We start from the raw sequence: 19,528 nt of genomic DNA on the forward strand, positions 1-19,528 counted from the left end.
ACCCTTTACTAGTTGTATCTGTTCTTGGATATAGAAACTCTATCCAGGAATAGGGATAGTGCTCCCTGAAAGCTTTTCTCAGCCAATCAGAGAGCACTAGAGGTTTTGAATGGGGAGACTTGTCCCCATTTAACCTCTAGTGCCAGGGATCGTACACTGTTCTCAATTAATGCGGCTGGCCAAGTCTCCCCATTCATTCACCTCTAGAGGTCTTTGATTGGCTGGGGAAAGGAAAATCCTGATGACACTTGAGCTGTCATTAGGGTTTACCTTTCCACCGCCAATCACAGAGCACTAGAAGTGATGAATGGGGAGACTTGTCTTGTTAGTAAAACAAATCACACACATTCAATAAACTACTTTAACATTAATTTTTATTATATTTTTACACACTAATTTGCGTCGTCGAAGCCCGTGTTTTTCTGGTCCATTTTATCCGAATTCGAATAGCCATATTCGGTTCAAATATAAGGACAACGCAAATTTGAACATCAACACTAATAATAACCATATAACCATATAACTAACTTGTATATGGAGATGGTGGAGAAGAGACCCTTTTAGGGAAATAACACTAAGTCACTGGTTCAGGTATGTGGGTGATGGGCCAGGTCTATGAGAATGGGCCAGGACTAGAACATTGGAGATACAAGCTTTTAATTAGCACAAACTTGGTGAAGAAAAACATCAATTTTATATGGGAGCAGGGCAGGTGACTTGGACATCGAGGTATACAGGAGACCTTACCAACACAGACCAGTATCTGCTTTTTGCTTTTCACAACGCACTAGAACATAAACTGGGGTTTTTTAGAACTCCACAACATTGTTCTGAAATGACAACAACAAATGCAGAATCTAAAGACAAAGAACACAGACATTTCAGGAATGCTTTGAAATTTTGTGGCTCCCAGACTTAACTTTTTGTTGAAAACATCAAAAAAGTAAAAAAAAAATTTAGACCATCCAATAGTGTAATATAGTCGTGCAGTATGTATCTGGAGTGTAAGATGAACTGTGAAGGATTTTAAGCAAACATTACATCTCTGTTACTTTACTTACTTTAATACATTTTGAAGGCTACATATGAAAATGAAGAAAAATAAATAGTCGACAAGAACTTAAAATAGTACACCAATGTGAATACATCCAGGTAGTTTACACAGGCATCCTAAACAAAGAATAATAGTTTGTATATAACCCATATCTCATGTAGGATAGCACTGCCAATATTACGTTTATGTATGTATTCTGTTATATACAAAGTAAGATAAATCCTCTTATACAAATTTTCCCTGTGAAACATAAAAATGGTAGACATGGATTAATATTTTTGGGAGTGCGAAATTATTAGTTTGAAGACTGCATATGACACACGAAGACGTGGTGGTAAAAGTTTGGGAAGAATAAGAAGAAAAGACTAAAACAAAAAAACACCCAAACTGAGTCCCACATGTATCCTTCATAAGATACCAAAAGGGAAGGTCAAGAAGCCATGTAATCTATTCAAGGTTGCCATATTTTCAATTACAATTTCTTGTTTTTGAGTGTGGAATACATCTTTTAATCCACCCAAATAGAATTTTATAGGAGAGTTGTTAACCAGAGATCACCTAATAAAGAAATTGAAATGCAACCCTTGCTATGTTAGTTGCTGTTTGGGTTTAAATTATGCATACAGCTTAGATTGGTTTGCATCAAAATGATGAGATAGACCATGTTTCCAGATTGCGATACCTAGTTACAGCATCTTTTAGGCAAAATGTACCACGTATAGGACTGAAGCATGGGAAATGGTATACTACATTGTTACTGGTGTAAATAAAAAACTTAGTCATGCTATCTGTGACTTGTCAGCGCAGATCCAGTTAATAAAGAGCAGTCTTGGAGAGGCAATTCTCTTAGAACAATAAAATTTATCATATATACTTAGTTTTTTTCCCCTCAAAATGCCATTAGAAAAAAAATTCTTGGTTTATACTTGGGTGACACCTTGTGGCATGTCATGGAACGGCATTTGTCTTTGGTTTGACAGATCAGACCTGTCAAAGAGAAGCTGTAACACTATACACGGAGGACACAGCACCATCTTTTGGTGGTCAACAATATTGCACAGAAAAAAACAGACCAAAGAAAGATTTATTCACATTTGATTAAATTATATTTCTAATAATTGATGTCTTGAGTATTAGCAGTAACAGCTGCCTTTTGTGCTCCAGGTTTATATTTGGCAGAATTGTGGAAGGAAAATTGATAAACTACAAAATAGTGTAAATTTTAAGTTGTGTGAAACAAGTCCAGACTATAATTGTATTCTAGGTGGCTGAGCCAACTGCTTGAGAGTACTCCTTTTTGCTTACAGTGTGAAGTAAGATTTACTTTTTGAAGTAAGATATAATTAAAAATCATCAAGAGTTTTCCTTAACATGAACTCTGCTACACGAAGGTTGAACTGTACTGGGGACAGTGGATGAAACAGTGCTACCCATGAGTGCTACCCGTACTTTTTTGCAGCCTTTCCTCTCACAGAGCAGCACCAGGCTGGGAAAGCCAGTTCTAATAAGGGGCCTGCTTTTTTACCAACTCAATTATTATTGTTCAGTGGGTGTTGCATTAATCTCTCCTCTGTTGGTCTTCAGTGGGTGCTGCAATAAATTCCCCGTCGTTGGTGTTCAGTGAGTGCCACAATGAACCATCCTCATCATCGGTGTTCAGTGGGTGCTGCAAAAAACACTCATCATTGTTCAGGGGCAGCAAACCTATTCTTAGGCTTTTGGTGGGTACAACAATACATCCCCAGTCTTGGCATCAGTTATTGGGGTTTGAAAATACTATCTGATTTACAATTGTTTTATATTTATTGGTATTTTCTTTGGGAAATATTTATTTGCAGCCAATTAGGTTTTGCTGTAAAAAACTATACTGAAGTTAAGAGGTAATAGAGATCAGTGACCCATACCAGTAGACCACAACATACTCACACAAACCTATCTATGTCATGTTCTCTGAAAAAAAAAAAAAAATAAGATGCTATATTTCTGTATGAGTTTTTATTACGCTAACTAACAAGAAATGTATTAGTGAGTTATTACTTTTACAACAAGCTGACATTTGACCGTTTGCTTGCATTTTTCCTGATGTCTTCCCAGCTAAAGGAAGGGCAGCTTCCTTCACTTGGCTAAGGAACAATGTTCCAATTTATCTCAGTGAATCATAAGCCATATGGAAAAATGCCTCATAAACAAGTGAATGTGAAAACTAAAATAAATACACATCTGTTTAAGAAGACCTGTTGCAGTCTATGCACTAAAATATCAGGTGCGGTGAATAACATGATTCCTGGTCATAATAACATAATGTGAATTTTAATATATATATATATTTATATTCCCACTCTTAGATCTGTATACTGTATTTTGCATCCATATATCCTTAGCTATTAAATAAATAGAGTAGATAACTATTAAAGCACATGTTGTGTTCATGCCTCTATGTCATAATTGTCTTGGAAATTAAAGGAAATTAAAGGAAATCTCTGAAAAATGGGGGAAACTCCATTTTGATTACCAGAACATTGACCCCCGCTGGAAAATGTCCCCTTTAAAAGTTTGGCTTTCATTACATTCAGTCCCAATCACATTGGTCACCAGGATTCAAAGAAAGAATGAATTCTAGCAGATAGCAAACTTAATCTGACATAGGTTCAAACTTAAAAACAAAATTGAATTAGATAGATACTTTTAATAATTGCACCTACAGCTAGGATTACCCTAAATTGGTCAAGATACATTTAAGTGTTCTGGAAAATTTGACTAAATCTAATTTGTAGTATTTCTGTAACAAATTAAATTCCCAGCCCATTGTGAACAATGTCCATCTACTGCAGCTAACATGGGAGACTGCCAGAATGTCATACCATGATACAAAAGTTCACATCACAGCAGGGACACCAAAGTATGTCTCATAAAACAGAACACACACAAACAATTTCTGAATTGACTTAGCATGCTGAAACCATTTAGAGGAAATTAACTGAACAGTTATTAGCAAAACCTTTACTTCTTTTAAGTAATTTAATGCCCAGCAGAATTTATTAAAGCCCATCTCATCCCAAGTCATTATTAAAGACTGTCCAAGTACATAATGACATTTTTTTTACTTTGCAGAATTATGAAATATTGTTTCCCCCTCTCTCTATCACAATACATAGTCCTTATAGCCACCCCTCTAAAACATATAGTATAATGAATGGAGATAGTACACAGAAAAGAACGAGGGGTTTTGGGGGCTGAATTTAATTGTATATATTCGTAGGATGAAAAGTACAACATTACATTGTTCATCTAGCTGATAAAAAAATTGTTTGTCTAATACCCATTAAATCAGTGGTCACCAACCTTTTAGGATTTACCAATTTACCATCTCCGGACCACGCATGCGCAGGGAGCCTGGTGTCACTCAAAGGGGAAAAAACTTCAGAATGATAAGTTTCAGAAAGATATTGGCCGATGCTTAGGTGAGGAGTGATGTAATCTGCTGGAATGGAACCCAGGTATACAGAAATGTAAGAATAGGTTCTTATTGTCTCAATTATGGATAGAGTTTAGTCCTTAGGAGAGATTTAAATAACATGATTGAGAAGGTATTCTAGGAGAATGAAACATATGTATTATGAAAATATATTTACAATTACCTAATGTGGTTTGTCCTGGATGGTAGGTTTAGTGGTCGAATAGCGATACAGGGATTACATAATGACAGATGCATAGACAGGCAGAGCATTACTAGCAATATAAAATATGGAGTAAATTTGACAACACACACAGGGGATTTTCATTTTGTTCTGATTTTTCACTTGCTGGAAAGCTGTGTTCTGCTTCCTAAAACATCTTACATTTGGCTTTAATTATTGAAAGTCAAGGGTCTTACTAAAAAAAAGTAAATATAATTTAGCCATATTGTTTTCTTCAATGAGGTCATCTGTATAAATGTTCTGTTAACATAGTGGAGCCATTTAATAACACAGTGCAAAGCATTATTTTCAAAGTGGATCTTCAGTAATTATATGTCTACCTTAAGGAACTCCTCCCATATCAAAATATACAATAACAATTAAAAAAAAGTATTCCTTTATCTTTAAAAAGAAGTCCTTGATCTCCAATCATATCATCTGAGATCATGACAATAGCCTGCTGTATTCAGGAAAAAGCATTTCCTCTTTTCTCCCTGATTACTCAGATAGGAACATTGTAATATTGTTCCAAGTCAGAAGGTGAATTACTTTGTGAACCAAGAACTTCACAGATATCAGAATTAAGATAATAAAGTCATCCCTATGTCAGCATCTTACTTAAAGTGGAACTAAACATTGTTTTAAAAATGTAACCAGGCAGGTTTGTAATTGCAAAAAATATACTTATCTCCCTGTTTGCTATTTTCTTTTTAAAGTACAGGTGCAAGTGTAGCTCAATGTACAATGGTAGGTATTCCATTCCCCCTGGCTGCCAGGAATGAATTAATTCTCACACATGAATATCATTTGGGCCTGGCCTATCTAGATAGCTGAAAGCCGTAATCCAGAAGAGGACCTGATGAAAATTGCTGTCCCTGTGACACCGAACAAGTGAATGTCAATAAAACATTGTGATCAGACAGGTGAGGTTTTTTTTTTGCAGGAGGGAAATCACTTGTTTCCTCTGCAAGAAAGGTCTTGTCTGATTACAATGTGTTTAATTTTAACTTAAGTTCTGCTTTAGGAAGTAGATACCGCACTTTGTTCTAAAAAGTGAATGTTGATATTAATTCATGGCTGCACAAAGATCGATCCTTTTGAAAATAAAAGCAAATTATACAATTGTTGGAGGGAGTTCTTTTAGTTTGTGGGGTTATATTATATTTAGGTGTTACATTTACACTTTACTTACTTTGTATGTATATATTCTTTGCTAGGTCCTCTATTAGCTAATAAGAGTTTTCTCATCATGTGTAAAAATGGCAGAATTAAGTTTTAGTCAGCTTATAAACAAGTCCATGCTAGATTTTTGAACATCAAATCACTAGTTACTGAACACACACGCAATATATTGGAACAAATTAATTGGTGTACACTTTTCAGCTAAACTACAGCAAACATTGTCATTAAATGTATAGGAATTTGTTTATTTTCAGAGTACAGGATGGCAATTTTTTATTCATTAAGGTTTTGTTTTGCCATGATCTATATTCATATTGTGGGTAATGAACTTGATAGACCTAGGTCTCTTGTAGCATAGTTATCAGTCATCGCTTTCTGTATAAACAAATTGATACTAACCATACCCATAACCATACCCAGTCTATACTATATAAAAGGAAGGTATTTCTGGCCTCCCTAGAAACAATTTTTGCAGGTGATCCCTTGATGCTGGGTGTGATAATCAGTATTTGTCCTTGTTCAAGATGTATATGGATCCCACATAGAATCATTTGTCTTGTTCTCTATGATGAGTGTAAAGCTATGAATCTGTATGTATGGACAGTGCAATTCTCTTCTCAAGTTAAATTTTCGATACTTTTACATTCTGTATGCAAGAGTGCTGCACAATAGCAAATCCCTGGATATGCTATCATTGTTCCTATCATTCATGATTTGTACCATTTATTGCTTCCTACATTTTTTTGTTTAGACTATTTTATTTTCCAATAATTATATTTGAATTTGTTTTAATATTGTTATTTGTTTCATTGGGGAAACAAAACAACTTCCCAACAAACAAATGTCCAAACACAGAAGGCCAAACTCTGTAGGTGAAGACTTAGCAGCCTGCGTGCACCTTAAAGGACAGGGGCATTCTTTTAAGGACAGTAAGGGTACATTATGGACAACTAGTTCTTAAGAGGCATGACAGAAGCCATAAATGTCAAATTGGACAAACCTTTCCTAAAAAGGGGTGAGGTTCCTTTACAACCATCTATTGCCAACAAAAAAAATTTGTTTACAGTCTCTGTTCTGATGTTTTGATAGAAACGCCATGTAACTAACATAATTAACACCTTTTCTAGATCTAATGTTATCATGGAATAGGATTATATAATTAGAACAGAGTGATCTTTTTGAACAGAGTGATATTTTTGAATGCTTAATAGCATGGAGATATATTAGGGTGACTAAATTACAAATTTATTCCAAATAGCTATAAACACCAAGGTATTTCCTGACACTCATTAAATTTAAGATGTTTGTATAGGCTGAGACGACTTCAACTTTACAGAGCAAGTGGAGCTGAATGTGACTAACTGCTACTAACTTTACCATTACCTGAATTAATGACAACCTGTACACAGATATTTGATTCATTTATCACGTTTTACTGTGTTATCAACAAAAAAACAAACTTTATATATGCATAACCTACACGTATATTTATATATCTATATATTTGATTTATAGTTATACACTTTAAAATGTAATTGAACACACTTTGTTTACTTTTCATATGATTTTCTGTCTTTACATAGTAAGTCCAACATGAAATGAGATATGGCGGGCTATTGCCGGCTACTCCCCAAATGTAATGCCGCAGGAAAATGTGTACATGGTGCTATTTAGGTGGTATTTAACCCCAGTAAGAATTGCCAAATTTGTCAAAGGGAGCAACCCACAATGTTTTAGAGGTTGCAGTGTTCCTGGCTCCTTCTGCCATAAATGGTGGGACTGTCCGGTAGTTAAAAGGCTTTGGATAAGAGTCTTTAATTACATTAGATTGGTTCTGCATGAGTCTATCCAAAGGGATCCTTGGGCAACTCTGCTCCATAAGCCAAACCCTACTTTTTTTAGGAGTAAACTAATATCATGTATCTTTCTGGCCACGCGCCAGGTGATACCAGCAGCTTGGAAGAAACCTTCTCTTAATTTTCAGGCAGTAATGTCCAGATTGTAGGATACAATGGTGCTGGAAAAAATGTCCGCTATTGCCAATGACTCTATGCCTAAATTCCAAAATGTTTGGACAGCTTGGCTGGACCATCACGCCACCCCTGACTTAGACCGCAGGCTCTTTAATTTATGATGAGCAGCCCCCCCATTTTTTTGTTTACTCATTTTTCCTGTCCCTACTTTGGCTTTGTAGCATTTTTTTTCTCATCTTAACTATACTACTGCAGGTTTCGAGTACACCCGTATTTGTTTTGTTTCTATGTTTTTGTTGAATTGTTAACTTATGCTTTTTTTTTTATTTTTCTATGTATGTATTTTTTTATTTTCTATGTGATAGTTTTATCTTATCATCGTCTGTTATATGTATGTTCTGAAAAATTCTAATAAAAACTTATTATTAAAATAAAAAAAACCTTTATTTTAAAAAGTCTCTGCATACTCATAAGATTGAAAAGATGGCCTAATGATCCTAAAAGAGACAAGGCAAAATCAGGATACAGGGGTAGATGTAGATTGAATTTAATGGGATATCACCAGAATAAAATAGAAGAAAAGAAACTATGGATTTAAGAGTCAGCAGTTATTATGCTTAGTTTTTACATTTTAATTTTGGCCAAAGTTAAGAGTTAATTGCGCTTTAACATGTATAGAAATCAATGGTGCTGTGTCCCACCATAAAAAACATTAATTCTTGTTCTTCACTGCTATCTTTGAGTTTGACATGCCTGCTTTACAAAGAAATAAGCTTCTCCATTCAAGAAGAGACTAAGGGCCACTTCAGACTCACAACGAACTGCAGCATTCTGCCGCAGGTTCCACTATAGTCTCACTTGGAAACAGTTGGGAATAATTTTTTGGCTTGCGACTGCGGAAGATGGTGCAGTTCTAGAAGGTGACAAGATGTTTTTGGCCATGCTGATGCTTTTGGAAGAACTGCACCACAATGAAAATGTGTTACCTGTGATGTGGATTGACATTGGCAGAAGTTTGCTGTGTTCTAAAGAGCAGCCAGATACAGGTTTTTCCACCATATGAGGTTTATTATGTTCCTAAAATAAGACATAACAATCATTGTATTATATACTGGTGTGTCACTAAACCTATTTTTATGTGTTTGTAAAATGTTTAAATTGCCCTGGTTTGTGATAATAAATGAACCTTAATATTTACTTTTTACTTTTAAATCTGGTTTTAAATGTGAAGCAACAAAGCACCTTGCCTAACTATATTAGAAATAATTAATTGCAGACATGATTTCTAGGCATTCATTGCCTAATTCTAATTCCATCTTTTTCTGGCTGTACTCTTTCAATGCTCCAGTTGTATGACTGCACAGTACTTTTCCACATATTATAAATAGACTTAGATCCTTTGCTGTTAATTTGCATAGAGCTAGATTTCCCTGCTTAAACTAGATCGACCATTCTGACTTAATATCAACATACTGGAAAGTTAGCGTAAATGATGTTTTTGGACCAACAAAGTTGCTTTTTCTTCCAAAAGTATAGGACAGCTGCAGAAACGCAGCTCTTGGGAAAGCAAACTGAGGTTTGGATTTAAATAAGGCAAGCACTCTGTGCTTTATGTGCCTTCCAACAGAACTGTTTTTAAAACTCAGGCAATTTATCCATGTGGTGTATAATATCATCGTCATCACAGACATTATTTCATTACATGAATAATCTAACAGAGGCATCGTTATGTCACAGACTGCAAAAAGTTTACACAAAAACACCATTCTGTAACGGAATCCTCATCCCTGCACTCTGGCCGGCTTCTCTGCAAATTTTATTATATAACCTTAGCATTGATGTGCTCTGTTTACTACAAAATGAAAACTGAAATTATGTTTTTTTCCGCAAATTTATTTGTAAGGTTATGTCAAGGTTATTTGGAGCCAGTGATTGTAAGTGGGAGACATTGGATCATAAACATTATAATAAAGAATGATCAATCAGACAAAGAATTATTCAAATCACACAACTGTTCAATACAACATAATCATTTCACCCAACAAAGGAAACAACAACGCCTAGTCAAATATTATTTGGCCATTGACAAAATGCTTTGGCAAAAAAGTCAGTGAATGCAAACTGAAGCTCAGTAATAGGGAAAGATGAACAAAGTGGAAATTGAGAACAAAAACCATACAAAACCCAAGCAGATTTTTTTCAAACATAAAATTAGCACTGCCATACAAGTGCTTGGTATATTAGGAGGGCAAATAAAACCCTACATAGAATATATATAAATAAATTGATTGAAAATGAAGTGGAAAAAATATAAACTGAGATAAAACTATATATAAAGATATATATATATATATATATATATATATATATATATATATATATATATATATATATTGTGAGGGGTTAGGCTCAGGATCACTTTTGCTGGGGTCAAAGGACACTTGTCTGGTTCATCCAACTCAGATCACACACTGAGGTATCAACCTTAAGCTGGCTTGCAGCCAGGTTTATTTAAGGTTGCAGATAAAATAACAAAACAGCAAACTAAAACCTTGCCTGTCTGGCACTTACTATACATCAGACGTCCCTGTCTATCAGCTGGAGGGCTTCTCCCTGTCAGCTCAAAACCAAGCTTCCAGCAACCTTCTACTCACTTTTGAGCTCACTCACACAGACCAACTTGAGCTCACTCACACAGAACGTCTGCATCTCCAAACAGAGAGCTTCCTCACACAGACCCCTGTCTGTGTCTCTCAGTAGAGCTCCCTCACACAGAACCCCTGTCTGTGTCTCTCAGCAGAGTTCCCTCACACAGACCACCTGTCTGTGTCTCTAAGCAGAACTGAACTACTGAATGAGCTCCTGGCTCTGTTATATCCCCCCCTTCAGTGCTTCTTCATTAATTACCTCACAGGTGAGAGTCTTCCACCGGCTACTTCACACAGGAGAGGAATCCTGGGCAAATTACTTCCTATAAAAGAGGAATCCTGGGCAAATATATCTCCCTTCCACCTCCAATCCTGCTTTGGTGTCACAATATATATATATAAAGATATCTGTAAGTTCACTTTAAACCTACAGCAGGTGATGGATCTGTAGATTGGATTTGCTTGTTGTAAGTGCTACTCACCCTGGGGAAATAATGCCAGCACTCAGTAAAACAAATATCCTAGAACCTGCTGTATAACCCATTCACCTGGTGAGGTTTTTACAGATTCAGAGGTGTGGAAATAGGACTTTTTCAAGTCGTGCAAAAATAGTAGTCTATTTAATAATATTTAAGATGATGAAATAGATAGCAAAGTCGGTGTATTTGTTGGTGTTGACACAAAATATATATTTAAAAATAAAATCAATGGGATTTTAGAGGGAGCATACAATAAAAAAATATATCAATATATTCATATATTTAATTTAAAGAAAATATTTATTTAACATCTTTAAAAAAAACACATATTTACAATAGCATATATTAACACCACCAGAAACCTATGACAATGACCATAATACAGCCCAAAATGTTTCCACATATTAGTAGTTACACCTTCCCCTCAAGTATAACATATACAAAGGACCTTCAAAAGACAAGAAATCACACGCTATGTTTCAACGCGTTTCGCAGATATGAATCGGCTTTTTCAGGATACATATATACATATGAAATGAGGTGCTAAGAGGAAAATACATATATAAAAAAACGATTCAATAAGGAAGCATGGCAGAAAGTTGAAGAAAAGTAATAAAACATAATCCAACACTTACTTATCACATATTGGTCATAAAAGTTCCTTCAAAGCTATAAATCCTTGGTCGGACGTAGAATAACCTGAGGAGAGTCTGAAGCTGGATAGACATCACCACTTGGATAGTAGCCTTAATGTATACATTTTTCTGATATATATATATATTTCTAACGGATGACTTTATAAAATTGCTACAATTAGGCCCTGCCCAAGTGGTGATGTCCATCCCGCTTCAGACTCTCCTTTTTGGGTATTTCTGTTGAATTATCTAAGCAAGCTACCTAGATAATTATATATCCCCCTTCTTACTGCCATGCAGTGTAAAACTATATTAGGGATGTCTCTTCCAAATGATTACTAAGCATGGGTGGCCTCCTAAAATTGTTTTTTTATTTAAATTGCCTACTTATATTGTTGGTAATATTCTTCAATATTCACCAACCAATAACCAAATAGTATGTCATAAAACTTTACAAACAGTCATTATTGCCACTTTTGTGGGTCCTACTATATCTACTATCTTATGAGGAACTTTCTTCTAGTTCTTTCATGAGCTGTAGTAATCATTCCTATTCCTCTACACTTTCTATTTAATTCCCTGGTTTTGTTTTACAGTCCAGAACTGATCCATTCCAGGTTTGCTGTGTCACCTAGCTTCACTGATGAAAGTGTATCCTCCCCAGTCTTGGAGAGCTTTCATAAATCAGGCCCATAGCCTCTGCAGCAGTAGGAAAGATAAGTGCTTGCTGGAATCTCTCCAACATACCAATGAACACCTGTGAGCTGTTCCTTTTTTTCTCCTTCCCTGACCCTGACAGGTCTCAGATTATAGCAGATTTACAAAAGCATTTTAGATGATGTTCACCCCATAAATTATCTGACTATTCACTTCAATTAGCCAATCATCTGCAAAATAAATAAGTAAACAAGGATTTTCTTTTCCCTTGACTCATACTTAAAGTGGATTTAGTATGTGAACATTCTTAGAACTTTTAGTAAAGCAGCCTTAAAGTCTCCAGGAAACTCCTTGCAGATCAAAAAGATGTTCACCCTTTCCTCTCCTAGTACTCCATTACATAGGAGGCCCATTGACTGTAATCTTTGATAGTGCCACCCAATATATCTTTGGCCATAAAAGACCTCCTACCCTTCTCCCAAATAATCTGTACAGCATTATCAAACTAAGTATCTGCCAGTGTACTAAGATCCTATACCCTATAATTACTGACTGATTTCTGGGATAGGATAAATTATTGATTTGTGCTTTCCATTTTCCTATAGGGGCAGGGAGGTGTAGTAATGGATGCATCCTAACAATACTTCTTTAAGCAGTTATTCAGAAATTTTTGCAGGGTGCTCATAAGCAAATGCTAAATAAGAACAGGAAGAAGATTGTCCATCCAAGCCACACCTTATTCAAAAACCTGTGGTAAATCCCAAAAAAGGGGAGGTTAGCTGGAAGAATAACATTATAATTACTTTGCTATAGTTGCATTGCATCTGCCTTCAGCGGTGTGTTCCCCTTTTTTAGAGATACCAACTGCTTCCTAAGCAAAAACAAAACCTCCTCTTTTTGCAATGGGATGGTTGATGACACTGCAATCTGAGTATTCATGCCTAAATTAGCAAATTGCCAGAATATACATTTTTGTTAATGAGAGATAGTCTTTCCTAAGAGCTGCTGGTGTGTCTGAGAAAGGACTGCCCAAAAGGTCCTAGGACTGTTGACAAGCCACCCCCACCTTCCACTACATGCATTGCTCTAGTTCAGTGGTCGCCAACCTTTTGGGTGTCGTGGACCACTAATTTCACGAACTCCGGACTGCGCATGCACGAGGAGCCTTGTGCCACTCGAAGGGTAAGAAACTTCCTCCAGAGTGATGTAATGATTCAAGAACCCGCCCAATCTCCCATCGCAGGTCTGAGCCTGTGTCCAGAGAGACAACCCGCCCACTGCACTGAGCCTGTGATCCATAGAGGGGACATGGTCTGTGGCTCTAGCCATTGTGCCCTCCCATCGGGGTCCTTCTCCTGACCCTGCTGAAGGGCGCATTGGCCAGAGCCACGGACTACCAAAATTTTGGTGACCGCTGCTCTAGTTGATGAGATAACTCCCATCAGTCAATATACTTGTGATCCCAGACCATAGAGGGATGAATGCCCATCCATTGTCTAAATTGCTCATTGTAATGTAAGCAAGAATTCCCATCATATCTTTTATAGGTGTCTATAATTATATCTAAATAGCAGAATAGATTAGAATGTTATACTGGAGTCTTTACCTGGAGCCTGTGATACTACCCAGAATAACAAAAGCTTGAAGCCAGTTGTTAAATGTGCATGCTTAGAACATATACCAACACCTTCATCTTCTCCATCTTTGTGTCGTTGTTCTTGTTCACTCCCCAATTTATATAATGTAAAAAAGGTCTAACCTTAGTAAGGAAAAATGACTATAAATTGTAATTGTAAATTATTGTAAATAAAATATGTTTCCACACCTGTTCTTTCACCTTAGTCCATACATAAAACCCAAGAGCCTCCGAGACAGAGGTAGGTGCTACTTTTTGTCAAATTTATAACAGTAGAAAACTGTTATGTGTTTCTAAACTAACACTACAATTATTTACTAGAAGGGTGTCTGAATCTGTCACATCTGGGTGTAAAATATGGGCTCCTGTTGTATACATGTGCCCTGACCCTACTCCAAGAGCACCCTATGCTGCAATGGTACCAAAAAAAATCCCCAGAAACGTTTTCTAACTGCTTTAAAGGGAACTTTGATTTATGTAAAATTATACAATTTATGTAAATATTACCATTTATCACACCAACCCCTAAATTTGATAACCCCAAAGGAAGACTGAGGACACTATTAAACGTTTGAGGTTCCTCACCCCCTTGACCATCAGCATCATAGATTGCATTCCGCAGCTACTCCAGTGCGACCAATGTGTCCAATGTCATGTGTAACCCTGATTAGAAAAGTAATACAAAGGTTTCTCAAATGTTGATGGGACCAGAATTCAAATTTACCTAGTGATTCATCCAAGGCTTTACCTGAAATGGAGTTTTTTTTTTTTTTTTGCCGAGCCTTTATTTTCCTCACCCCCATTAGTCACATCATCTGCCCAGCTCGTCTGTTTCCAACCTCCTACAAACCTGCCCCATTTTTCCAGCCCACTGCAGAGTGTCTAATAAATTTAAAGAGATTACCTAAGTTAAAAATGTATGAATCAATAGTTTGTGGATGTGAACATACAGTAATTATGTAAAAGAAAAAAATGCCCCAGCCCTTGAATTGTTTGCATACAGGATTACTAATAAGGTAAATTGTATTTTTTCACATTTGCTAGAATCCATTTTATTTTTCACATCTATTATTTTTGCCCTTAGCACTTGATATGAGTCTAAATATGAGTATGCCTAGGGCAAGCACAGGTGCAGCAGAGAGACAAAAGTTGAACTGACATGTTCTGATCTACATTTATCTCTGTCCCTCCCTTTTCCAGTATAAAAAACTGTTCTAGAAATAGAGAAGTGTCATTTAAACAAATTGCTGTTTACAGCTGGAAGAACGCTTGGAGACAATTTGGTTTTTAAATACAATTCGTATCAACTTAACCAAAAATAGAAGCAGAAAATATAGTTTATATTCATTTACCTTTGTATAAGAAATGGAACAAAAATTAATTTATTTCAAGAATGCTTCTCATATTAGCGATGAAAATTTAGATTTAAGTCTTCATCATTTTTGTTGTTATTATTCAGCTTCATGTGACCATTATTTGAGTTGTATCGTTTTTGAAAGGTTGAATATATTCCTGTTTTTTTAGCACAAGTCTATACTTTTAAATTCCATTCATACATTTATTGTGCTGTTTGGATATACAGGTAGTCCCCGAGTTAAGTACATCCGACATACGGACGACTCCTAGATATGAATGGGGCTTCCCTGCTTGCTCCTGTGCAGGACAAACGCTTGATGGGGGGAGGGGGCACTGAGCACTTCTGCAACCTCCTGTAACTCTTTAATGACCAAGACAAACTCTGCAGTTGTTTCTTTTTGCTTATCAAAGCACAGCTTGCTCCAGATGTTAATGAATGTCTAGGCTCCATAAATTTTCTTGCTTTGTTTGTGATTAACTCAGTGAGGATTGTAGACTGTAACTGACTACACGCTGCCCAATATTATGTTGAGGAAAACATCTGTCCTGATTGCCTTTATTAAAATAATGTACCTGTTCCGACTTACATACAAAATCAACTTAAGAACAAACCTACAGTCCCTATCTTATATGTAAGCCTGGAACTACCTGTTAAAGCATCCTTTGCAGTAAATTCAGATGATATAATTTATTCAATCCTGCTCCTGTATAGAGAAATGTACCGTGATTGAGTCATTTCTTTAGAACACTGGACCTTCTTATATTCTCATATGGACAAAACATATGTGCAAAGAAAAAGTGTGTTCTTTGGACACTCATCACTGTTGAACACAATTTGCCCTAATGTCATGTCCGTTAGTCTGTCATAATCAACAACTCAAAGAGAACCTATAGCATGGGGTAGAAGTAAAATATTTTTTTCTCAATGTTTGCCATCTAGTTTATTTATTCATTCATGGGCTCTCTAGCATTAGCTATATAAAACAATTCATCAAACTTTTTGGTATTACAAACACCACTGAACTCAATCTTACATCACACCCATAAACATTTCAACATTCATCTCTTAAAGACTGGAGAAGATACACTTTCATCAGTGAACCTGAGTGATCCAGAAAACCTGGAATGGATCTGGTCTAGGATTGAAAACAATTGCCATTAAATAAAAAATTACTTTTATGAAGTAATTTGCTGGATCACCCACGTTCACCAATGAACAGGTATCCATCTCCAGTCAGAAAGAGCATTAATAAATCAGGCCCAAGTGAAGGGGAATCACCACACCGGAAAATGTACAGGCATAAAAACTCAAAAAAAAATTCTAATCCATTCTCAGTCCTCTAAAAATAATAAAAAAAAGTAGTTCTGGCCTGAAGGTTCATTTTAAATACTGAACAATCCAGCTTCAGATGTTGCAAAGTGTTATCCTTAGTCTTGTTATTATAGACATGTTACTGTGTCTTGAATATTGTTTTGTTTTTTTTTCTTTTTATCTCTAAAATGTCCTAAAAGCAAAGAAATCAAGGACCTTCCGAGAAATAGTAGATTTTCCTAAAATCTTTTATGTCTCAACTTAAGCATTGTTGGCCTCAGGGCTTCTCTAACATCTGTCATATTCCTATCCAGAGCGAATAGCTAGGCTTAGAAAGTATTGCTCATCACTAAGGCTTTACAAACAATGAATAGGAGGAATGAAAATATCACAATTCTTTGCATTTTTTAGTTTATAGAAACACCTGGGAGCACAAGTCCCGAGGCCAGTTATATCTCTGGCTCCTAGTGACCTAATAGCTGTCTAACACTATATATTGTATTTAATGGACCATTATATTATGCCAAATAGTTTGCTGTTCAACAATTGACTTCAGTGTTTGTTAGACCACAAAATAGGGAATCATCACTTAACTATACAAAGGACATCAAATCATTAGATTAATGTTTAGTATATGTGTTCAAATCACTATCCATATATATGTTATCTATGTGTGTGTCCATATTGTGTCTCCTAAAGCTAAAAAAGAGAATTATGATTTTCAGGATGTCCCACTGTAAAACTGGGCGTCTATTTAATGATGGGTTTCTGAATCATAAATCATAAATGTGGAGACAATTAAAGACAAACATAATAAAATATAGCTACTATAGCTGTGCACTGAAAATTGAAGTGTACAGAGAATAGTGGTGGAAAGTTTAAGAAAAGTAAAGTGAAGAAATTGCCTGTAAAAGTCAAAGCCAGATTCACCATTGGGCACAGTATACCTGTACCCATAGGCAGTTGATTCAAAAAGGTGGCTTTGCTCTGAATAGTCACCAACTAAATATCCTCATTATAAATACAATTACAGGTAGTCCCTGGGTTACGTACGAGATAGGGACTGTGGATTTGTTCTTAAGTTGGATTCGTATGTAAGTTGGAACCGGTATTATTTATTAATATATTATATAATTATTATTATAATATTATATACCATAATTTATTATTTTAATAAATGCAATCAGGACAGATTTTTGTCTCAACATATTGTTAGGCAGCTACTGTGTAAAATCCTCACTGTGAGTTAATCACAAACAAAGCAAAAAAAAATTATGGAGCCTGGACATTCGTTATTTTCTGGAGAAAGCTGTGCTTTGATATGCAAAAAAAAACAACTACAGAGTTTGTCTTGGTCATTAAAGAGTTACAAAAGGTTGAAGAACAGCAAAAGACTTCTTCTGCAAGTCTTGCGAACTGCCCCCTCCCCCCATCAAGCCTCTGTTCTGCACACGAACATGTAGGGAAGCCCTGTTCGTATCTAGGAGTCGTCTTTATGTCAGATGTCCTTAACTCAGGGACTACTTGTATATATTTTAAAAATATTTATATAGTGTCCCAGTATTCTAAGCAAAGTGCAGTCAGTAAAAAATATTTTGTTTAAAAGATCTGATCTTAGCAGAGAAGTGTTACTTTAGGAGCCAAGGGTTGTGTATCTACCACCACTGTAGTAGCATATGATATGAATGAGGACCATGGCTATGGTAATATGTAACAGCTCAAAGCAGATCCAACATAGGCAAAATGAATATAAGCTTCACCTGTCAATAAAATGAATTGAATAATCTTAGCAGTGTTCTAAAATGATGTTGAACAAGAAAACATATGCCGCCAGACTACCTATTTTTACATGTAAAAGTGGAAACTTTAAAACATCACAAATTTAATACTAATGCAATAATATTTCAGAACTATGTGGATTCCCTTGATCAAGGCAATGTAGTATGAGCATATATGTGAAGTCACACAATAACATTCCTAAATGTTTGCATAACTGTAGAAAAATTGGTGCAAACCCACCTACATTTTCACTAAAACCTACTGATAGTAACTTTATTTAAAGTGCTCATTCAAGTCACCTTCTTTGCATATTGTTCATTTTACAGTCCATATGGGTACTCCATAATTGTTCTGACCCCACTAAATGTGCTAAACATCGTTAAATAGTTGATTACAAGTTTATTGAACCTACCAAGAGGGGTAACAACAAAGAGATTCTGACCAATTCAGAAACAAAATTAGCCATTTTCTAAAAATGAAATATATTGTAGGTTTCTAGAATTTTTATGGCCATGCTGATTCCAATATAAATATTTCAATATAAAAAACCTCCAATAACACAAAACAGAATAAAGCAGAACTATTAAAAAAACAAAAAACAAAGCACATACTTATACAAGTGGAAAGCTGTCAATCCCCCAGCAATCCCAGTCAAGTTGGTCCCATGCCATCTCTTCTTCCTTCTTTGTCCCGACACGGATTGGACACCAGTCGTCGCCATTTTTTTCCTTTTTTTCTGGGTTCTTCTTTCTAAGTCACCCAATCTTCCACTGTACAGAAGCAAGATCGGCTGACACTCTGACTTACATGAAATGAAAACTGCTGATGTCACAACTCATGCATGAGATTGGCACTTTTCTTTTTTTACTGAAGAAAGCCCCTTCTACCAATACCTGAGATGTATGGATGTATCCCAGGAGGCTGCGGGCTTCCCACTAATTCTTTACCATCATGGTGGTAAAAACAGAAAGAGAGGGGTCTCCCCTACAAATGTTGGACAAAGAGTTAAAAAAAACAAAAACAAATTTTTTTACCTAATATAAAAGGGTTAGCTACTCTTTAATATAAAGTAAAAAAATGTGATGATAGGTCACATGATAACATGTTTTAGGTGCCACAATTGCAATGTTTGCAACTCTG

Source organism: Pyxicephalus adspersus, chromosome 4 (genome assembly GCF_032062135.1).
Source record: "Pyxicephalus adspersus chromosome 4, UCB_Pads_2.0, whole genome shotgun sequence".
Classification (NCBI taxonomy): domain Eukaryota; kingdom Metazoa; phylum Chordata; class Amphibia; order Anura; family Pyxicephalidae; genus Pyxicephalus; species Pyxicephalus adspersus.